Source organism: Balaenoptera ricei, chromosome 11, assembly GCF_028023285.1.
Source record: "Balaenoptera ricei isolate mBalRic1 chromosome 11, mBalRic1.hap2, whole genome shotgun sequence".
NCBI lineage: Eukaryota > Metazoa > Chordata > Mammalia > Artiodactyla > Balaenopteridae > Balaenoptera > Balaenoptera ricei.
In genome coordinates this window covers 32,837,113-32,860,863 of record NC_082649.1, presented here as the reverse complement: position 1 = coordinate 32,860,863, position 23,751 = coordinate 32,837,113, and the positions used below count along the sequence as shown (strand labels likewise).

Genomic DNA, 23,751 nt, shown 5'->3' with positions numbered 1-23,751 from the left:
TGCTCCGGGAAGATCCCACATGCCGCGGAGCAACTAAGCCCGTGCGCCACAACTACTGAGCCTGTGCTCTAGAGCCCGCGAGCCACAACTACTGAGCCCACGTGCTTAGAGCCCGTGCTCCGCAACAAGAGAAGCCACTGCAATGAGAAGCCCGCGCACCGCAACGAAGAGTAGCCCCCGCTCACCGCAACTAGAGAAAGCCCGCACAGCAACGAAGACCCAACGCAACCAAAAGTAAATATAAAATAAATAAATAAATAAATAAATAAATAAATAAATAAATTTATTAAAAACAACAACAACAAAAAAAAAACCAAGGGCCAAAGACCAGTGTCATCAGCATTCCCTGAGAGCATGAATCGGAGTTCCAGACTGCATTTTAACAAGCTCCCCAGGTGACTGCACCCAAGGTTGCAGAAGTCCTGCTCTAAGCATCCTTCCTTATATAGAAACTCGAGGTACAGAGCTTTCCCGTTGCAACAGTACAAATCAGGAACCCTAGATCTTGCACAGTATTTGAAGACTTAGCTTAAATAACTTTTAGTTCATGTGAACACTCTCCGGTGTGATATTATACACTTAAAAATGACCTCACTTTGGGTTGAATTTGAATTAGATTTTGTCAGGAAACTTGTCCATTAAAGGTGTGACTCCAGAGGATTTGCAACACTAAGGGTGGAGCCCTGTTCCTCTGGGAGCCTTAGCTTTTCCTAGAGGAGCGTGTGTCTCAATTTATAAAGAGAGCCAGTGGAGAAATTGGATTTGTTAGGAAGAAGTTTGGTCTGTGGACGACTTTTCAGGAATACGTTTGGTTCATAAAGGGAGGCAATGTCTCCACTGGGCTGCAACAGTTGTAGTTGTTAAAGTTTTGGAGGATTTCATATTTTGGAGTGGGGCGGGTTTGGGTGAGTTGTGTGTTTTTAAGCCAGTACAGCTTCTGTGAGACTCATCTGGGAGGGAGGGTGGCCAGTTCAGACTCTAATGTTTGAGCCAAGAGCAGTGTGTGACCAGGGATTCAGTCTTTGGTGTGTTCCTGATGGAAGAAAGGGTCATTAAGCCGGGCTGGGTATCCTTGGCCTGTGTCCCTTAGCCTCCCTCGGCTCTCCCTAACCTCAGTACATGCCTCTCTGCTCTGTGGCCCGGCAGAGCCACGTGGTGGGACCACGGTTGCTGGCTGGCGCGGGCTCTGGCCTTGCCCGCGGGCTGCCGGCCTGCCTCTCTCCTTGAGTCCTGCACTGCCCCCCACCCCGCAGCTGTCTGGTCCTTTGTCCCGAGGGTGTGGGGGTTCTGCCATGTGGCTGGAGTAGAGTCCCGCCTTGGGGTTCTTGGCGTTCACTGCTCAGTGCACATTCAGCCCCGCCGAGCCCCCTGGCGCTTTGGTGGAGCTGGCCCAGGAGCTGCTACAGCTAATCAGTGGTTTGAGGAAGCCCTCTGTAGTCTGTCACTTTTTCCATCCTCTTTTCTTCTCTGAGTTCAGGCCACTTCCCTCCCAGTAATGCTACACAGCGGCAGTGGGGCAGGGAGGAAGCTGTGCTGGAAGGGCTGACCTATGCGGGCGCCTTCCCCGTCTCACAGCTTGGTTTGGGGTCCCGGAGCTCTTGGGTCCCTGTGTGCCTTAACTCTGAGTGAATGCACAGGTGAGTGGAATGCAATCTACCGGCTGTCCTGCATATCCTACGTTCCCTGCCAGAAACTTAGACCCTGATGTGCAGGACATGAACTGGCTGGCTTAGGTGTGTATGTAACTTCTGATAACTGGGTCCTGAGTCTTTGGGGTAGGGTTTGTGAGTCACACGTTAAGAAGACGTGGATTTGTGTTTCTCAAATATGTGGTCCAGAGACCATTGGGGAATATAGTGGGAGGGCAGGTAACCAGAGGTACTGGTTAAAATTTGAGTCTCCTGAGCCTTAACTGCAGGCCTGCCCATCAGAATCGTTGGGGGAGGAGCCAGAACGTGTAGTTTATTTTCCCGTTTGTTAGATTACATTGTATTGTTTGAATAGCCAATCCTGTCACATAGTTCAAGTCTCAAAAGGAAACTGCATTTTAAAAGAGCTTCCCAGGAGATTCCTATCTACTCTCAAGTTTGAGAACCACTGTGTAGCCATAAGGAGAATTTGTCTAAAGTGGCGGTGTGGTGATGAGAAAGAGGTGTTAATGCTGAGGGGTTTAGGATGGGCTCAATTCAAATCTTTTGGGTGTCTTCTTTGGGTGAAGCTGTTTCAGGTGGCGCAGGAGGCAGGAAGGAGACAGGATGATGAGAATCAGATGAAGTATAATGGGAGGCAACACTTGGTAAAGTGCTAAATAGGTGGAATAACATTCCAGAATGTGTAGGAAGGTGAGTCCATGATGCGGGAGCAACTGGGGGCAGTGGGAGGGCTTCAGAGAGGAGAGAGGATTGACTTTGCTAGTAGCTGTAGTCTGTGGTGACTGATCAGAATGATGGAAAGGCATTGGATCAAGAGTCTGAAAACTTGGGTGGTTCTCTGCTGATACCACACACGATAAAGGAAGAGAAGTGACATCTGTTGGCTCACTGCTGCTGGTCACACGACCCTGAACTGGTTAATTAACCTTTCCGAGCCTCAGTTTCCTCATCTGCAAAATGCAAATGATGCTGACCCCTGCCTTGCCCGCCTCCGGGAAGTTAGGTTGTAGCAGTCGCAGCTGTGAAGGTGGTTGACCCGGGGAAGCAGCCCCTCTGGCCAGCCCTGCTGTCTCTTCCCAGAGACGGTCCTGACCTTCTGTCTCCCTTGAAGGTGTCAGCCTTTCGTTCCAGTCCCGTCTCTCTAGAATGGTTTGCAAGGGCTCAACCTAGTCACTCTTGACCGATAGCTTTAGAAAAGGTTTTCTCATTCTAAAGCACAGATTTTCTAAATGGGTCTCAGTATTCCAACAGCAGCTCGGAAATGTGGGCACAGCCACTTCGCGTTTCCTGGTAGGAACTCTTCCTCCCTCTATCCCGGTGGCAGATTCTCCCCAGGGTGATGAATGCTGGTTCAGGGCCACCTCCCTCGGCCTGCTGAGGTTCTTCCAGGGAGTGAGTAGGAAAGTGTGCTTCTTGCAGCTGAGGCGGACTTTTATAATACCCAAGGGAGGGTGTTTATCATCACAGGATGGCTGTGGGGGTCTCCCCCGTCAGTTACTCTGTATAACTTGCAGGAACTCCTATGAGAACCATGGGGAGGTTCCCGAGGTGCGGTGTGGTCTCCCTATGAGGGGGTTAAGGTGGCCAGAGTGGGCGCTGGCATGCACCGCTTCTCCTCCAGGAGACACACTGACTCTTTTGTCCCCTTCTTGGGTTGGTGGTGGTGGTGGTGGTGGGGCAACGAGGAGAATGCTTGTCTGCTCTTGGGACTTCTGGGATGTCCTAGCAGCTAGCTCATAAGGTGCCTTTGTGCAAGTTAGAAATAGGCACCCTTCCTCCAAGTGACTGCAGCCCTGCACCAGGACACAGGGCTTTGGCTAGTGGAGCACAGGCAGTATTTCAGTATTACCCCCTTGGCCGGGCACTTGAGCAGTGTACAACGTGTACAGTCGTACATGGCTGTCCCATTGGAATGAGAGTCTTGCAACTAGTTGCTCTTTGCTTCCCAGTTGGTAGGCCAAGATGATTTTGGCGACCTCTATTCTAATAATATGTTTCACTGGAGCCCTTTTCACTACTGTTCTCCTGCCTCCTGTGGTGGGGGCGTGGGGCACTACTGCTCATAACATATACTAGGAGAAGCCTGGGAGGCTGGGCCCCCAGTGCTGTACCCACTCCACAGTATATGTCTGTGGCTGCTGAGGTCTCAGCCTGTTTCTGGGCTCCTTTCCCCGCCAGAGGATTTTGCTGCCTTGCAGATTCAGGCTTCTAGCCTGATGTGATCACTGATGTAGAAGGCTGGCTGTCTTCAGGGAAGAAATGCTGCTCAGGGTTTATTTCCCATTTCATTAAGGAGCTTCATGCTTACCTCTCTCCTGTGTCCTCTCTCCCTTGGGACCCCGGGGCCTCCCACAGCCCCAGGTAAAGTGTGTGGGCATTCCTGATTCAGAGGAATTCCTGCAGTAGAAGTGGTGTCACTTCAGTGGAAAGGATGGGTCCTAGGTCTTGCTGGACTTTTGTTCTGGGTACCCTACGGGTGTTCCTCCCTCTTAGCCTGAGGAGACATTGTGAGGAGCACCGGGTTGGGACTTGGGAGGTGTGGACCCTGCTTCCACATTTGCCCCAGATGGCTGGTGTGACCTTGGGCAAATGCCACCTGCCTCTCGGGCCTCAACTTGAGAAGCCCTTGGAGGACCTTGCCTGTGGTGACCGTTGAGGCCAGCGCAGCCTTACCATCCACAACCCCCAGCTGTGCTTCTGCCACACCTTGTAAGGTTGTCCTCCTCGCCCTCAGTGTTGGGAGAGCGCTTGCATCTGAGGACTGCATTTTATTCTGGAGTGTCTAGTGCATGGGCACAGATGCGTCTGGACTCGATCAGCTGGTATTAGGGTGTCATTCCCTGGATGCCAAAGGGAATGAAAGGTTTGGAGAGTTTGGGGAGGGAGTTCTTATGAGGAAAAAAAAACCACGAGAGTTTTTATCTGAGTATGGGAAAGCAGCAATCTTTACCTGGTTCGTTTCAGTCTCAGTATTTGAGGAACCAGTGTCTGGGTGGGGAACCCCTTTTCTTCTTTTGCACAGAAGGGAGGACAACTGGAGGGAGGCTTGGAGTTGGGAAGAGGGGTTGGGTGTGCTTTGGGAGAGCCTCGTCCGTGATAACCGACAGCTGTACCCAGCTCTGCAGTTTACAGAATGCTTTCACTCGCACTGACTTTCCATCCTATCAAGAAGCCACAGAGGCAGGATGAGGGTGGTTGGGTTTTGTTTGTTTGTTTGTTTCTGGAGGAGTGGGGGTGGGAGGCATTTGACAGGTAAAGAAACTGAGGCACAAAATACGATCCGCTCAGGACTGCAGAGCTGGTAAGTTAATAGAGCTGTTTCCGTGCTCTCATATGTCCTTGTATGTACGTCATCACTAGAGGCTATGAAATGTTGCACACACGCCTTGGAACCAGGTAAATATTGGGGAGTGGATTTTGTAGCCGAGATAACTCTCTGGGTGGGCTTAGAGGCAATCCTGCTAGAGTCAGAGGGAGTGTGTCCATAACTTAAACCTGGAGAGATCTTTTGGGCCACAGTATTCAGGATTGCTCATTTTTCTCCCCCCCCTTTTGGTTACAACAGTCAGGTTAAAGTTTTCAATGGCCCATTCAGAAGTTTGTATACGTCTTAAAGTTTTTAGTGTTATGGTCAGACTATATGTAATCTAGAAGTCCAGAACACTGTGCCTGCATCCCCAAGATTTGAGCTTTTCTCATGAACCCATGAGTCCTGAGTCTCTTCCGCCTGGTGCTTCTGGAAGGTCATGGGTAGTTACAGGCCCCAGCTTGCAGGTGTGCTGCCACATTCCAGACCGGTGTGCCTGCTGAGAGTTGCATACTGGGTTATGCTGCGGTGGAGACCACGTAGGTGGTAACAGAATCATCTCTGCTCTCAGTTTACCACCTCTAACGTCTTTTGTACCGCCTCTAACGTCTTTTGTATAGATGTGCCCGTGCCCTGGCACATAGTAGGGGCATGATGGATGTAGGTTTCCTTCCATTTCTGACTTTGGAGGCAAGTCTTAATTCTCAAGAGGTTTCGGAAGAGGTTGAACAATGACCTCGACATCCTGAGAGACATTAAGTTCTTTGGTGCCAGGTGTATCTCCCTTTGGCTCAGCCATTGACGGGGCTCGGCAATCCTGCTAAGTTTGTTCTTCCGCTTCTGAAGTTCTCAGGTTGCAACACGGGAACTTACGCTCTATCATGGAGGGTGCAAGGCGACGCTTCAGTGTTCTGATTCTTTTGTAGCTCATCTATTAAAAAAACCACCAACATGAGCTGTTTCCCAGCTGGGAGAAGAAAGAGTAGAGGCTCCTTCAGGCCGGCAGTTCCATAGAGAGGTGGTGTGCTGGGATGGCATTTGCGATCCCAAGTTCACTTCCAGCCACCTGAATAACAAAACAAATCACAGACAAAGAAAACGGTTGTCTTACAGTCTTGGGGGGGGGGGCGGGGAAGGGAAATGCTGTTGGTCTTGGAGCTGCAGCTACAAAGAGCAAATCATTCTGTTTGGTTAATTTAGCAGATTAAACCAATTGTTAAACTGACCAATTTAAAAAATGCCCAACTTGCCAGCAGTTTTGCAGCCTGTGATCTGGGCTCCTCCTCTACCCTAGGGGTTTCGGGCCTCCAGCTTGAGGGGGGGCGGATGCTGTGCCTTGGAACAGCCCTGGGGGCCTGGAGGAGGATCTCTGTCTTTTCTTTACCCCCCCAAAAAAAACCCTCCTTAAAACAAAAGGCTTTTATTTAGTAAACACACGTATGGCACCCAGCCCAATGCAGTGTCCTAAGTTGCTTGGTGCCGCAAGGGGGATGGGTGGGGAGTTCGTCTCTATTTCTGTGTAAGAGGTTGGGGTGTTGTCAGCTGCTTCTCAGCCTCCGTGCCTTCCCTTACTCTCTTTGCCTTTGTTTCGAGGGCCTTTTGAAGATGGTCCGAGAGGTCCGCTGAGCTGGCCTGCTCTGTCTCCGGTGAGTCTCTACTTGAGCCTCCCCATGAGACTCACTTTCCCAGGCCCCCCGAATCCGCCACCGGCGACCCAGAAAGGGGGCAGGAGAGCCTGGGCCCAGCCGGGCCTGGGCTTGGGTGGCACCTCCCTCGGTCCCCTTCCCACCCGGCCGGGATCAAAGCAGCCTCCTCAGGGAGCAGGGAAATGCCTCTCCCAATAGCCCCACCAGTGAGTAAACAGCCAGGGCCTCTTGCAGCTTTTGAAGCGCGGTGCTTCGGCCCAGAGGAATGCAGAACATTTCATTTTAGGAGTGGACTTAGGTTTCCAGCGCTCTTGGTATTTGCAAATTTGAAACAAATGCCCTCATTTAGCAGCAGGCAGGCTGGGCAGTAAACGGGGGCTGTTTAAGGGCGTTTATGACGGTCACAGGTATTTGTGGGAAGAGGAACCCCAGCAGGTTTGGGAGAGGACAGAGGGTTTATGGTTAGGTGGGTTGTACAAAGGCCCCAGCCAGGTCTCCGGTGGAGGGTTGTTGTTAGGTGGGCTTTGCCATAAAAAGCATTGCTGCCTCCTGCCCCCCAGGAAGTATCTCCTTCTGGCAGACAAAGGGGTTTGGGATGGTGTTTAACCCCCAGGGTTGATGCTCAGGGCCTTGCCCCTCTCACTTGGCTGCCAAAGTATCAGATTTCCAATGAACCCTTCCTTCTCCCACTCCCAGAGCTTGAAAGGCTCATTAAATGTGCTTTATGTATAACAAGTTGGCTGAGAGCTTCCCGCCTTCATTTCCAGCCAGTTTTGTGAGGAAGGAGCTAGGGAAACCTGTTTTCCTTTTGTTGTTTTTGGAAGTAGGATCTGTGAAGGTGCAATTGCAAAAAGACCCTAATTTCAGGAATCAGCAAGCAAGTGTTGTTTGCCCTTGAAGGGGCGGGGCAGCTTAACCAAGGCTGGTCTGTCTGAGGCCTGGCTGCCCTGTGCCGGCCCCCATGCCCCCCCCAACCCCGGAAATTCAGAAATCTGTTCAGGAACTGAGTTCTGGCTTTGCAGCTTGCTCCCCGAGAGACCTTAGTTCACTTCGCCTCTCTGAGCCTCAGTTTCTTCTTTTGTAAGATGGGGATGGTAATACCCATCCCATTAGAGGTCTCGTGAGAATTAAATGAGCTAGTCCTGTATTTCACGAACTCTAAGATGCTCTCTCTCCCCCTCCCCAGTTTCACTTCTTTCAAATTGGGTTGTGAGATGATTATGTGATGTTGTGTCTTAGTTTAACTGGTACCATTTCCTTTTGGTGGAACATAAATAATGGTGTATCTTAAAATCAGTGACATCTTTGAAATTCAGTGTATGCAAAGGACTTCGTTTGTCCTATTGTGAATACTTGATAAAAGGTAGTTAGAATGTGATTTAGTTACAGACCTGTTTTTGCTTCCTATCTATTAGTAACTTCCAACAGAAACTGTCTTTCTTTTAGTCTGGCACATAAATAACAAAGGATGTTTAAGGCAGAAGGCCTCATGCTAGGTAATGTAGGAGGGGAGGTCGGGGAACTTATAAATCCGTAAAAAGCAAGCGATATCCAGAAGAGGAGGTAGCTGTCCCTAAGAGGGCAAACGGTCTCTTGTGGAAAGAAAATACCTCTCTTATGGTAGAGTCTCCAGTTATTTATTTATTTATTTAGCCACACCACCTGGCATACGAGATCCCAGTTCCCCAATCAGGGATTGAACCTGGGCCCCGGCGGGGAATTCCCCTAGAGTCTCCATTTAAAAAGGCTAAGTTGAGGGACTTCCCTGGTGGTCCAGTGGGTAAGACTCCGTGCTCCCAGTGCAGGGGGCCTGGGTTCCATCCCTGGTTGAGGAATAGATCCCGCATGCATGCTGCAATTAAGAGTCTGCATGCTGCAACTAAAAAAAAAAAAAAAAAGATCCCGCATGCCGCAGCTAAGACCCAGCACAGCCGAATAAATAAATAAATAAAATATTAAAAAAAAATAAAAAGGCTGAGCAGGGAATTCCCTGGCGGTCCAGTGGTTAGGACTTGCTGCTTTTACTGCTGGCGCCAGGGTTTGATCCCTGGTCAGGGAACTAAGATCCCACAAGCCATGCGGCCAAAAAAAAAAAAAAAAAAAGACATGAAAAGGCTGAGCTATTCCAGGGGGAGACTGGAGACTCCCTCCAGGAATGGATTGTCTGGTAGGCAAACTGAGTAGAACCAGAAGAGGGTAATTAACAAGGCAAGGACACAGAGAAGCACCAAAGAGGTGGGACACAGTAAATGCCAGGTGCTCAGAGGATGAAGACCTGAGGGGGGCATGCGGGAGACCCACAGGGGGTGGTAGCGTGGGCTTCCGCTCACAGCAGCACAGTTGCGTGGGGTTGATCTAAGCTTTGTGGAGACAGCTGGTGCTAATCATTCTGCTTGGTGCTACCCGAGCATTGGCTGGGTGGTGCCGTTCCCCCTCAGGACACCAGTGGCCCAAAGGCTGGGGAGTTCTTCCTTTGCTTGAGTTTTGGTTCATCTGATGGTGGGATGGATTGGCTGTCAGGTTGGGATTTGGATGGCACATGTAAAGACAAAAATATGTCCCTTTTGTATGTGTTAGTGGATATCGAGAGCAAAGCTTTTTTTCTTTTTTAGTAGATTGCTGTGTAGATATGTGTTTTAGGCACCTTACAGGGGTTTCAGAATGCATTCTTTCTGTGTGGTTGCCCAAAACTTTAACCCTTGGTAGGTGTGCCCAGCTAAGAAAGGGGCTGATTAAGGGCTCTCCTGGAGGGCAAGAACTCAGAAGTCCCAGGGTCTAGAGATCCAGCTCCTCCACAGAGTCAGTGCTCTTCTTTACTTCCTTTGGGAATGTTTTGAAGGAGAATAAAGTGTTGCAGATGATGTGCCTTGAACAATCAGGAAGAAGGGCATTGAGGTTAAGAAAATTCCAGTGCTCTTTTCAGGGCATTTCTGATGATATAAAAATGTATTTTGATAAAACTCTGAAACTTCTGGGGAAGCTGATCTTCCCATCGTCTGTCCTGGGAGGCAGGGGTTCTTTTCAAACCAGGTCAACAAATTCTTTGAAGCCCTTTTTGTATCTCAAGCACCCAGAGCACTACCTGGGGGCCCTCCATTGTCCTGAGTGTAACTAGTTGTCCAGTTTGAGAAGCCTTGAGAGGACTTGCGTGGACCTCTGTGGGGCTCCTGCCAGCTGCTGGCCTTGAGGGTGACGGCTGTGGCAGCTGAATTAACAGCCGTCTGTTCTGGGCCAGGCCGCTGCCTCAGCCTTGGGGAGAGGTGTTGATCAGGCTGATAGGGCAACAAATCCCCCTGAGCCCCAGCTTGGAAGTATATTAGTTAAATGTTGCTCTTAGACTCCTGACAAATTGCTTTCAGTTTTTGCTGCCAAAAGAGAACTCTGAAAACAGGGTGTAAATTGGGTTATTGACACTGTCTCTGTTTTTGTTGCTTCCATGAGGTTGGTGGAGGAGGGCGCCAGTCCAAGGGAGCTTTTCAGGTTCCTCTGGTACCTGACATCAGGTGAAGAGGAGGAGGGGGTGGGCATGTGGGGGTGAAGTGCCCTTGAATGCAGGAAGTGTGGTGACTGGACAGGCCTTTGAGGTGCCTGGGACCAGCCTCTTTCATTAGATCAAAGAAATACCTTTTGTTTTTCTGCTCACACTTTCCTCTGCCCTGGAGCCAGAGTCGTAAAGAGGTGGAGTTGTGAGGGTCTGCATCTGGTAGTTGGGGTGGTAGGTGGAGGCGGGGCGGGGGGGGGGGTCTTCCCTCCCGCTGTGTGCTTCCTGCATCCTGCTCCCACTGTCCTGGTGTGCAGGGGTCTGCCTGGGCTAGCCTGGGCACCCCGGGCTCTGCTGGGCTGCCCTCCCGGTAGGGCCCTGCCTGAGCTGGGCTATAAGCTGGAGAAACCAGGTGTACAGAGATGGATTTCACCGCAGGCTAAGTGTTTTGTTGCTGAATCATTTGCATTCATTAAAAGTAGGGAAGGATGAGCGATATTTAAGGCAACACCATGGGTTTGCTGGAGGCTGCTGCCTTAGAGCCTCATTAAGAATTCTTGGGGCCGGGGAAAGGATGGGCGTAGCTCATTCAAAGCTTATTTAACTTCTGACTGCCTTGGGCATAGGCCAGCTGCTAAAATATGAAAAATGTCTGCCCAGAAGCCCCCAGAGCTTGGCCAGACTGCCCTGGCCAAAGAAAACATACACTTACAATTCATTATTTAGCCTCCTCCTGCGAGTTTGCTCGTGTCTCTTCCTCCCCTGGGACCTTGCTGAGTTGGGGGCACAAGCGGGGGCAGGAAGGCTCCTACGTATTTTAAGGGGAAGCTTAGCCTAAAGCAAGTGCTGTCTACATTCACCCCACCCACCCCCTGTTCCCTGCTGATGGACTTTAGGCTGTCTCTGAGGGTTTGCTCTTGTAAACAATGCCACCACAAATATCCTTTTATCTATCTGTACCCTTGCGCTTGTGTACCTGAAGGGTAAATTCCCAGAAGTGGAGCTGCTCTGTCAAAGGATAGGAATATATCACAACTGGGTACAACATTCTGTATTTATGTTATTTTTCTGGGGAGGGTGTTTATAGCTTTCTCATCAAATTTCTGAATCCCTGCTGTACAGTGGGCCTGTGAAAATCGCACGGGTTAAAGTGTGAAAACTAGTAAGCATGATTCAAATGTGAGGCATTGCTGGGGTGACTGGAGAATTTATCATCCAACCTGGGGCATTGTTAATAATTACGCCAAGACAACCAGCATAAGCCAGGGTTGTTCCAGGTAACTTGGGAGGATGGTAGCCCAGTGCCCACCAAGATCTTTTCCCCTGATCTCTGGGACCATGTATGTTCTCTCTTCTACACCATGGAGCTCTGAATTACCTGCTCCATTTTCTTTTCCATTCTAGCAGCTGTGTTCTTTTTGTTGCTCCCAACTTGATGATGAGCTTGGTAGGGTGGGTCCAGTTCCTGACCTTTGTTTTCCCAGATGCTCAGTGGTAGTTCAAGTTGTTCTTGGATTCCCAAGACCAGAATTTGAGTCCTGGAAGCACTGTAACTTCTGAATTCCATTTCTCTTCTTTTCTTTTTTAAAAAAATATTTATTTATTTATTTGGTTGCACCAGGTCTTAGTTGCAGCAGGCAGTCTCCTTAGTTGCGGCATGCATGTGGGATCTAGTTCCCTGACCAGGGATCGAACCCGGGGCCCCTGCATTGGGAGCATGGAGTCTTAGCCACTGTGCCACCAGGGAAGTCCCTGAATTCCATTTCTTAATCTGCAGGATGACAATGATAATATCCACCTCATAGAGCTATGGTGAGGGTCTAATGAAGGAACTTTTGTGCAGGGGTGTTGTGGCGTGGCCTTTGTTTGTGGGAGGCAGGCTTCAGGGACACGCATATTGACACGTGTTGTCACTCCTTATTGACATAGACTTGGGAGCCCTTGAGCATTGCTAGCTGTAGATTTGTGTTTTCCACTTCTCCAGTTATTACCATCCCTTGAATTGCTCTCGTATCTATTCCCTCCCCTTTTATCCTATTGTCTGTGACTTTGCCATTTCTCCCTTGGAATACTGCTGGAAAAAAGAAGTGAATTTTTGAAGGCAGCATCTTTTTTTCCCCCTCAAAAATGTCAGGAAGACATGTACTTCATGAAACCTAAGATAAAAACATCCGGTGAGTCGCAACAGACTGAGATAAAAAAGGAGCTGACCGAGAAGGGTGAAGAAGTAATAAGAGGACTGGTTGAGATAATGAAGGAGTATGAGGAGACAAAAAATGCAATAGCAGAATTCAGTTTCCAGTATACACTTTAAGGAGCTGAATCAGCACTGCAGTTAATCTAATCAATGTCATGCAGTTGAGGAGCTCTCAGAATCCAGAGGAAAATGTACAGTGAGATGAAAATGATGAAAAAATGTGATAATTAGAGAAATAGATTCAAGATGTTAAAAAGGAATAAACAAAGGAAATACAAGTAGAATTAAAAAGCAGATCCTAAGAGGCAAATAAAACACAATACATATAACAAAGGAAGAATTGTAGTATTAAAACGTAAACCAAATAAAAGCAGAGATAAATATATCAGTTAGTATGATAAACTTCAGTGGAATATGTCTCCCACAGAGGTAAGACAAAATTAAGATTGAGTTAGAAAAGTTTCATGTTCTTTACATGAGACAGACCTAAAATACGGACAGAGTTCATTTTATTCTTTTTTTAACTTTAGACCAATAGCTTAATTTATTTCACCTTTTATTTAGGAAAGAATTTTAAGGTTATTAATTTTCTTCTGAGTACAGCTTTGAAATTAATAAATTTGAAATGAAAAAATATAGAATTGGTAAGTTCCATTGCTTCAGAAAACAATAAAAGAAACAAAACTTTGGCAAATGCAGTCAAGAAAAGGAGAGAAATGGTCAATAAGCAAAGCAAGAAAGGAAAAAGAAGCTTTAACCTCATTCCTGGCCTCATAACAATTTCTTGAGGCCAATTTCAACATACTAGGTACCTGGTAGATTCCGGGGACTTCGAGCAGGGAATGAGATGGAGGGCTTATGAAAATGTGTACTAATAATTACAGTTGTGGTAATTGCCATGGGAAAGATTTTTTAAGTTATCAAGGGTTACCATGTTCAATGCTGTGCTGAGAAATCGATGCTAGGAGAGTATAAATTATTGAAATGTAATGAGCCATTAGGATGACTAACTAGACCAGTAACTATTAAAAACAATTGAAAGATGGTGAGAAAACAAACAAAACACCCCCCACCAAACTGTTGTATCAGAGGGCCTTGAGGGGAAATTTTGAAAAATGTAGAAAATAGAGCCTTGTAGTGCTTTATAGGCAGTCACAGAGCCAAGGAACAGATGGATGGCCACCCTGTGCATGTCACAAAGTTGATATGACCTTGATCCCAAATGCTGACTGACAGTGCAGAAGAGGAAAATACACTACTTAGAAATATTGGTATGAAAGTCTAAAGAAAATACTGGCAAATACTATGTTAAAGATAATGTACCATAAATAATTAGGATTTACTCCAAAAATGGCATGGATGGTTTAATTTAATGTAATTCATCAAAATACGAAGTCAAGGAGTCACACAGTTATCTCAGTAGATATGAAAATGACATTAGATATGAATTAACATCCATTCCTGTTTTTTTAAAATCTTAAACAACAGCTAACGTATTTTAAAATGAAATTATAGGGACTTCCCTGGTGGCACAGTGGTTAAGAATCCGCCTGCCAATGCAGGGAACACGGGTTCGAGCCCTGGTCCGGGAAGATCCCACGTGCGGCGGAGCAACTAAGCCCATGCGCCACAACTATTGAGCCTGCACTCAAGAGCCCGCAAGCCACAACTACTGAGCCCGCATGCTGCAGCTACTGAAGCCCACGCGCCTAGAGCCTGTACTCCGAAACAAGGGAAATCACCGCAATGAGAAGCCCGCGCACCGAAATGAATAGTAGCCCCCGCTCGCCGCAACTAGGGAAAGCCCGCGTGCAGCAGCGAAGACCCAATGCAGCCAAAAAATAAAGAAATAATAAACAAATTTTAAAAAATGAAATTATAATGCTGTTCTCTTTAAAGAAGTCACTACATTAAAATAATAAAGTCTCTACTATTTAACATTATTCTGGAAATTGTAGCTGAAATAATACTGTAAGGAAACGAAAGTCAAAATAAAGTTAATGCTCTTTGCAGGTGGTGCCATTTTTTTTACATGTGAAACCCAAGTATCAACTGAAAACCATTAGAATCAGTAAGAGAGCTGAGTCATTTGGCCAAATACAAAACTACACAAAACCCAGAAGTTTCACTAGTTATCAACAAGTAACCTTTTAGAAAATACAATGGAAACGTTTATCCCATTCACAAAATCAACAACAAGAAAACCCATAAAATACGCAGGCGTAAATCAATAGAATGGAAACTGTATGTTGAAGGAGTCAGTAAATTACACCCTTCTCTCCTCTGAATTTTAAACCAGTGCATGCAGGGAGGAAAGAAAGAAAGACAGACAGGAATTAGACAGATGGAAATTAGTGTATCACCTTTATTATAGATAAAGGCTAGGTTGAGGAACAAGGTTGTAATCTGAACAGGATAAGCTTGTCTGATTCATCCCTGAATTAGGGTGTGTGTGTGTGTGTGTGTGTGTGTGTGTATCTGCAGGGGGTATATTCCCCCTCCCCCAAGTGGGCAGGAGAGGAAGGATCAGAGCCAAACATACTCAGTGAGACATCACACCTCCCTGGAACTTCTGGGAGGAGGTGGAGTGAGACTCCAGTGGTACCCCCTCCACTGAAATGGGGAAGAGTTATTCCTCCTTAAAAATTCCTTTGCTCGCTGAGCTCACCGGGGCTTAATTGTTGAAGGCCCTGGACTTCTAGGGAGTGTGGGTGCCTGGGGTGTGGCTCTTCCTTTCAAGGAAAGGGCACAGCTGTCAGCTATTCCTGCTTCCACCTTCACTAACCACACTGCTCCTTTGTGGGTGCTTCCAGGACACCTGGAGAACAGAGTAGATTTCCCACTAAAAGGCTCTCAAAGCAAAACAGGACAGTATTTAAATGAATTCCAAGACAGCTTTGCACCCAAGGGTGAAAATTCACTTCCTATCTATTTCCAAGCCCAAATCATGTGCAAATACATTTTCTTCTGAGTAGTTAAGTAACATTTGAGAACAGGAACCCTCACTGCCCTGTTCACTGCTGTATTCCCAACACTTAGAACAATGCCTGGCACTTAGTAGGCATTCAGTAACTTAATGACCATTCTCAGGGGGGAAAAGTGTGACATGTAATGCAGAAAAGGCCTTATATTAGTGATCTTATTGATTACAAATTAATAAGAAAAAGATAACAGTAAAAATAAACAAGGAAAAAGGTAGACAAAGAAGTTGAATAGAAAATTCAGCTAACCAGTGAACATACAAAAGATAGCTTTATGTTGTTAAGAACAGACTAAATGTCTTAAATGAGTTGCAGAATAAAACAAAGGATTATTTTATGTCTCTCAGATTGGCAAAGATTAATAAGTATCAACGTTGGTAAGGAAGCATAAATTGGTACAGCCTTTTTAAAGAGCAATTTGTCATTTATCAAAGCCCTGAAATTGTATTCTCTTTGGTCCAGGGGGAGTCCTGTTTCTAGGAAGTCATACTACAAGAAACATTCCCATTATCAATGTGCATAGGTGCCTGTACAGAGAGATTCAGTTGGGGCATTGTTTGTAATGGCGAAAAATTGAAAACCATCTGAATGTCCATGATTAGGGTGTTAGACAAATAGATTTTGGGTCACCGATACAGTGAAATAATATACAGTGGTTGAAATGAATGGGCCAGAACCATGTGAACAGACACGGAAAAATACCTGTGGTTAGCTGTAGGGCAAAAAAAGCAGTTTGCAGAATAGCAGGTGTTAATAGGTTGAATGGTGTCTCCTAAAAGGATATGTTCAAGTCCTAAGCCTTGGGACCTGTGACCATGACCTTATTTGGAAATAGGGCCTTTGCAGATGTAATCAAGTAAAGAGACGTCATTAAGGTGGGCTCTAATCCTATGTGACTGGTGATGTCCTTACAAGAAGAGAAGAGACACAGTTGCGCACAGAGGGAAGAAGGTCACGTGATGATGGAGGCAGAGCTTGGAGTGATACAGCCACAAGCCAAGGAGCACCAAGGATTGCCTGCAACCACCAGAAGCTGGGAGAGAGGCGTGGAACAGACTCTTCCCAGAGCCTCCAGAAGGAACCAGCCCTGCCGACACCTTGATTTTGGACTCTGGCCTCCTTAATTATGAGAGAATAAGCTTCTGTTGTTTTAAGCCACCCAGCTGTGGTGATTTGTTACAGCAGCCCTAGGAAACTAATAGACCAGGTATGACATTATCCCATAATCATGCCTTCTGTGAATGTACCTGCTGCTCTCTCCGTGACAAAGAGCTTCTTCAGGCCATTTTCTAACCTAACAACCACCTCCTTGGAAACAGGGACTCACTGTGTTGGTGATTTATTTTTGTCCAGGGACAGCCTAAGCTGGGTAAACTTGGATTTCACCTCCTTTGCCTGCTCCACCCCTCACAAACCAGTGTCCTCGTGGCCTTTTGCTGTGTTCCCCCTCATCATCCCTTAAACTCTGAGCATCCGGAATTACCCTGAGTTCGTGTTTTGTTTTTGTGCTGCTTTTTCTATTTGCCAAGCCCCGTTCCTTCTTTTTTTTTTTTTTTTTTAATTTTTTTATTTTTTGGCCACGCGTGTGGCATGTGGGATATTAGTTCCTTGACCAGGCATTGAACTCGTGCCCCCTGCATTGGAATTGCAGTCTTAACCACTGGACTGCCAGGGAAGTCCCCAAGCCCCGTTCCTTCTTAAAATCTTGTTTTGAAGAGCCTTCTTCCAGGATGCTTCTCTGCCCCCTTATACCCTCACTCTGAGTTAAAAGCCTGCCTTGTGCACCCACCCATCGTGCACCCACCCATCATGCTGTGTGATAATGCGGTAAAGCCTAGTGATGATGATAGGTTTTCCTTTGGAGCCAGAGGACTGGAGATTTGAATCCTGCATTTGTCACTTACTAGCTGTGTTACCTTGAGCAAGTGGCTTTACCTTTCTGTGCCTCAGTTTCCTCATCTGCATAATGGGGGTCATAGTACCTACCTCACTGGCTGGTTGTAAGCATTAACAGTGGGGTTAAAGTTCTCACAATAGTGGCTGGTACGAAGTAAGCGGTCAGTAAGCCTTTGCTATTGTAATTATATGTTTACTTATCTGACTCCCCCACTAAACAGAGATACTTAAAGGCAGTAATTGTATTTTTCTCTCTCCGTCCCCAGTGTCTTGCAGAGTACTTGGCACATGGTAGGCATTAAATAAATGTTTGTTGAATTAATAATGATAATTAATGTAATTGCCGACCAGGATCCCATATTGGGCTCAACTCTGTTTGGATCCACATCCTGCAGGGGCCAGTGAACCCACCACAGATCAGCTGGTATTTCCCAAGCTCCTCCAATGGGCAAGGCGTCCACTGTGGAGGGGATGGAAGAGTGCACGTCCAGTCCCTGACCTCAGGGAGCTGAGAATCTGGTGGAAGCGCACGAAACGTTAACAACAACAATATTAGGTCTTAATAACCGTTTGTGGGAGCAACAGAAGAATGTGCATTCACAGTTAACTATTTCAGCCCTTGTTTTCCAAATTCCTTCTAGAGAGCTTCTTTTTTTAAAAGTAAATTTATTTATTTATTTTTGGCTACTTTGGGTCTTCGTTGCTGCGTGTGGGCTTTCTCCAGTTGGGGCGAGCGTAGGCTACTCTTCGTTGTGGTGCACGGGCTTCTCATTGCGGTGGCTTCCCTTGTTGCGGAGCGTGGGCTCTAGCCGCGCCGGTCTTCAGTAGCTGCAGCACGCGGGCCCAGTAGTTGTGGCTTGCGGGCTCTAGAGCGCAGGCTCAGTAGTTGTGGTGCACGGGTTTAGTTGCTCCGTGACATGTGGGATCTTCCCGGAGCAGGGCTTGAAACCTTGTCCCCTGCATTAGCAGGCAGATTCTTAACCACTGCGCCACCAGGGGAGTCCCATAGAGAGCTTCTTTTTAATAATGAAACATAGATCTGGAGGCTTCGTCAGGGTCAGATTTGATTTTTTTTTTTTTTCAAGGTATACTTTCTCAGTAGGCACATAACATCTGGTTGTCTCTCTGGAATTAGCAGCCGTCAATAATCATTGCTAGATCCAGTATTTCATTAGGGGCTATAAAGTGGTGATATTTTATTTATCAGCTGGAAACTTCTATAAAGATAAACCGCCCCTTATTAACTGTTTGGTTACCCTGAGGTATAGCTGTTCACGAAAGGGAAAGTAAATGCTTCTTGACCAGTTTTTAAAATAATGAGCCTGTCGCCAGGCGTCCTTGAGTGAGTGACGTCGTCTTTAAACCCTGCGTGGCAATCCCTGACGCACCGCCGTGATGCCCAGGGAAGACAGGGCAACCTGGAAGTCCAACTACTTCCTTAAGATTATCCAACTTCTGGATGATTATCCGAAATGCTTCATTGTGGGGGCAGACAATGTGGGCTCCAAGCAGATGCAGCAGATGCGCATGTCCCTCTGCGGGAAGGCTGTGGTGCTGATGGGCAAGAACACGATGATGCACAAGGTGATCCGAGGGCATCTGGGAAACAACCCAGCTTTGGAGAAACCGTTGCCTCACATCCGGGGGAACGTGGGCTTTGTGTTCACCAAGGAGGACCTCACTGAGATGAGGGACATGCTGCTGGCCAATGACGTGCCGGCTGCCGCCCTGCGAAGTCACTGTGCTGGTCCAGAACACTGGTCTGGGCCCCGAGAAGACCTCCTTCTTCCAGGCTTTAGGCATCACGCTAAAATCTCCAGGGGCACCATCGAAATCCTGAGTGATGTGCAGCTGATTAAGACTGGAGACAAATTGGGAGCCAGTGAAGCCACGTTGCTGAACATCTCCCCCTTCTCCTTTGGGCTGGTCATCCAGCAGGTGTTTGACAATGGCAGCATCTGTAACCCTGAAGTGCTTGACATCACAGAGGAAACTCTACATTCTCGCTTCCTGGAGGGTGTCCGCAATGTTGCCAGCGTATGTCTGCAGATTGGTTACCCAACTGTTGCATCTGTACCCCATTCTATCATCAGTGGGCACAAGTGGGTCCTGGCTTTGTCTGTGGAGACTGATTACACCTTCCCACTTGTTGAAAAGGTCAAGGCCTTCTTGGCTGATCCATCTGCATTTGTGGCTGCTGCCACCACTGTTGTTCCTGCTGCTGCAGCTGCAGCCCCAGCCAAGGTTGAAGCAAAGGAAGAGTCGGAGGAGTCGGACGAGTATATGGGATTTGGTCTCTGACTAATCACCAAAAAGCAGGCAACTCAGACGGCTTTATTTGTGAAACAAGGAAATAAAGGCGGCTTACGTCACCAAAAAATAAAATAAAGTAAAATAAAATAATGAGTTGGTTTTCTAGCATCCTTCAAAAGTGACCAATGGAGGGCTTTGGGCTCTTTTTTTTTTAATTTTAAAAACATTTTTTTAATTTTTAATTTTTAAAATCTTATGCTTTGGCATTACCGGTGTCTTTTTAAAAAATTTTTATTGGAGTATAGTTGATTTACAATGTTGTGTTAGATTTAGGAGTACAGCAAAGTGAATCAGTTATACATATACATATATCCACTCTTTTTTTAGATTCTTTTCCCATGTAGGCTATTACAGAGTACTAAGTAGACTTCTCTGTGCTATACAGTAGGTTCTCATTAGTTATCTATTTTATATATAGTAGTGTGTATATGTCAATCCCAGTCTCCCAATTTATCCCTCCCCTCTGAGCTCTTTTTTTTTAAACATCATTATGAACTCACAGATTTTAAACTTACCAGTGTGTTAAGGCCATGTGGTTCTTACCCTTATGAAGGTCCCTTAAAAGGTCCCTTCTTGGCCTCGCGGGAGCCTCTTCAAGCTGGCCCTGAACCTTTTGATGTGGCCCTTTGCTCATTTCCTTGTATGATAAGATGTTCCAGGTTCATCTGGCACATTTCCTGCCCAGACCTGGAATCAGGTACTTCTCCAAGGAAGAAGGGCACGAATTTTTTAGGATATTGGTACAATATTACCAAACCACTTTCCAGAAGGACATTATTATCATTTACACTCCCATCTGAAAAGCATGAGGACCATTTTCTCCATATACTCAACCAGTGTTGAGCGTTATTTAAAAAACTTGGCGTTCATTTGATAGGGCAGAATGATTTGCATTTCTTATTTGCATTTATGTTCCAATTTGCATTCATTAGGTTACTGGTACATTGGAATGTTTTCTTATATTTATTAATCATCTATATTTGTTTTGAGAAGACATGCTGTTTTGACCACGTTACTATTAGAATTTTAGTAGTTATTATGATTGATTTGTAACTGTGTATCAAGGCCAGCAGCCCCTCTTCTGTCAATTGCTAGAAACCATTTTCCTAATTGGTCGTTTGCCGTTGAGAGTTGTTTACAACTTCTATTTTATGTAGTCAGATATTTTCCTTTATAAAGCAAAGAATTTTCCAGTCCTCTCTCATTTGGGACTTACGGGGTCAGAAAGCTGAACCCTAAGAGTTATCTCCAGGCATTAGTTGGCACCTAAACATTCACTGTGCCGTCCTCACCTAACTACCATTGGGTCCCTTGAGGCCAGAGGCCTGCCTCATTCCAACATGGTCTGGATCCATTTTCACCCAGACAGACTCGCTCTGACTCTTCTTCATATTGAAGGTGGGGGAGTGACTGAAACGATGAGCAACTGCTAATCTGGGCACTGCCTGGAGGTTCCCGGGGCAGTGGGCCAGAGAGCGCAGAGGTCCCAGCAGTCAGCTGCTTCCCTGTGGAGCCCCACTTAAGTGACCCGCCGGCTCCAAGGCTCCATGGGGCAGCTGTGGGACAAAGTTTTGGACCCCAGGATCTGTTCAGAACCTATACACCCACATGGCAGGGATTGAGTGGGTGGCGAGTCAAACAAGGCAGTAGGCAGCTCCAAATGGTCTGCGTGAGAGGGATGCCGACCAAGGCCTACACTGGGTAAGAGGTGGTTGTCATGGGACGGAGGCCCTTAAAAGATTAAAAAAAAAAATCTCGAACATAATAATGATGAGCAAGAATGGCTAAGAGCCCAAACTCACATGATACTTAATACGTGCCAGGCACTGTTCCAAACACGCTACATTGGTTAACATGTGAATTTACTTTTCTCAAGCCTGGGAGGTAGATACTGTTATTAGCACCATTTTATAGCTACAGAAACGGAGACACCGAGAGGATAAACAGCTTGCCCAAGGTCATATGCTCGGTAAGTGGGAGAGGAGAATTGAAGTGCAGACAGTCTGACTCCAGACTCTGAGCTCTTGTCGCATCTCCGTCCTGCCTGTACACTGTGAGCCAGGGCCTTAAAGTGGTGCAGCTCTTCAGACTTCCCAGGGGGCATTTCGTCCCTGCAGGATAAGGAGCAGCTGGCTTTACAGATGGGGAAACTGAGGCCTGAAGGACAGAGTGATTTGCTCAGAGCCACCTGTGCAAGTCAGATGCAGGTCTTTCTGTAGGTGACACTCATTTGGCATCAAAGTCAAACTCTTTGAACCTCCTAGGAACAGAATTGCTCTTAGACAGGTACAGACAGTGGTTGCCTTTTCCCTTTGAGAGGGCTGACCTCTCCGGGGTCTGGTGAACAGGGTGGGGGTCTTACTTAGGACTTGCCTGGGCTCCTGAGGGCTGTGGAGGCGGGCCTGCTCTCGGGATCTCATGGTCTGAGCCCAGGCTGGCTGTTTCTGGAAGTTGACTTTGCCCTTGTGTGAGGAGCAGCAGAGTGTGTTCCAGGAGCACCAGGACTGCTGGGTCAGGGGTTCTGGAAGAGTTGGGTAGAAAGTGCCCTGCTGTCTTCTTGCTCCTGGCCTAATGGCTCAGACCATTTTTAGATGTCAGGAAGTGTAACAGTATGGTACATTTATCTTGGTGAATAATGGATGAGCCCAGGGAAGGTACTGTATTTTTCCTGGTGAATTATTTACCAGGAGCCTCTCATTTGAGGCTCTCCACGATGAGTGGTCTGAATCTGGTCTGAATCGGGTGTATCTAGAGTCCCTCCCGACTCCTCTCACTCCCCCGGTCTCCCAGCTACAGGTTCGCTGTAACCTTCCGTGTCTAGTGTTACACTGGGCAGCCCCGTGGCCTGTAGCCAGGGACTCTCTGAGTTTGGAGTCCCTGTGGCCACTGGGTTGGGTGTCAGGAGGGAGTGGGGAGGACCCTCCCTACTAGAGATGCAGGGAAAGCCCTGTGGGGGGTTTACTTGGCCGGGGGAGGGGGGTGAAGCTGGGGTCAATGTGGGGCTGGGGGCTGCTCTACAGGCATGGGGAGCCTTTTGTGTGCTTACGTGTGTGTGTGCACATATGTGTGCTCTGGGTCTTTGTTTTTCTTGTCCCTTTCTCTGGGTCTCTCTAGGACTGTATGTTACTCTCTGTGTCTCAGTTTGTCTCTGTCCCTGTCTGGCTGTTGATCTGGGTCTCTCTGTGTCTCTCTGTCCCCATCCCTCCCCCCTCCCTCCCTTCCTCTGCTCCCCCCTCCCTTCCCCCGCCCACACCATCAATCTCCCTCCAGCCCGCTTTTTCTCATCTTCCTGTCTCCCTCTGTCTTTCTCCATCAGTGTCTGCTTCTCTCTCTTTCTCTCTGCGTGACTTTAGAGGCCTGTAAGAGGCACCTCCTGGGATGAAGGGACAGCCAGTTCCAGACTTAAGTGAAGCCAGATCTTGGTACCTTCCAGACCCTGACTTCAAGATCGACAGAGTAGGCATAAAATAAACTTTAGGTCTTTGTCATTTTTTTGGCTATTCAGTTATTGCATCAGCCACTCTTAGGGGCTTTTTTTTTCTTTAGCTATTTGTGTGTGCTTTATGTTTTATAACACCACCCCGCCCCCCGGCCCCCAAAAGTCAGTTATCCCTAGGCTTTAAGCATCTGGTAATGTGTTGCAAGTTTTTGGTGCTTTTAAAAATAACTTACAAGGAATTGTTTCTGTCTGTTATTCATCAGATTATATTTTTTTTCATCTGTTGTTACTGATTTGGAGATTGAAATACATATTTTGCCATCTTTAGCCAGAATGCTTTTTCAGAACAGCTGATTTTTCAAAAACGACTCTTTTTTGGTTATTTTCTTTTAAAAAATAAAGGAGCAAATCATCAATGATGCAGTTAAGAAATAAAAGAATAAAATTGGTTTTGTCTTACTAGAGAGTTTATATTTTAAGCTGTAAAGTGAAGTTTATAAGGAGTCTAGGAAATGTCTGATGCTTTGACTCTAATTAAGCAGCTGGCCTGCCTTCCCCTCCCCCTCTCTGTCCCCTGACCACGCCCTCCCCCAACTGGGCAAGCATCAGTTACATCTGAGTGATGTTGAAGCAGTGACCATGGCCACAATAGTCGATCCCCACCTCCAGATAGCTTCCCCCTCCGACATTTTTCCAGCCACACGTGGTAGCAGAGGTGGCTGAGGGGAGGGCCTTTGATGGCAGCAGCAGGTCTACCTTCAGAAGAAGGCAGTGGGCACTGTGCAAAATCCTGCCCCCCACACCCCTCCCCAGCAGCCCAGAGGCGAGGAGGGCACCCT

General features: G+C 47.1%; 1 protein-coding gene and 1 pseudogene across 1 annotated transcript in view; both read left to right on the top strand.

The window, feature by feature from the left end:
• PTK7 (protein tyrosine kinase 7 (inactive)) overlaps positions 1-23,751 on the top strand; it is a 60,084-nt gene that overhangs the window by 3,757 nt on the left and 32,576 nt on the right. The window lies entirely within an intron of this gene.
• On the top strand, positions 18,507-19,461 carry LOC132373980 (large ribosomal subunit protein uL10-like; annotated as a pseudogene).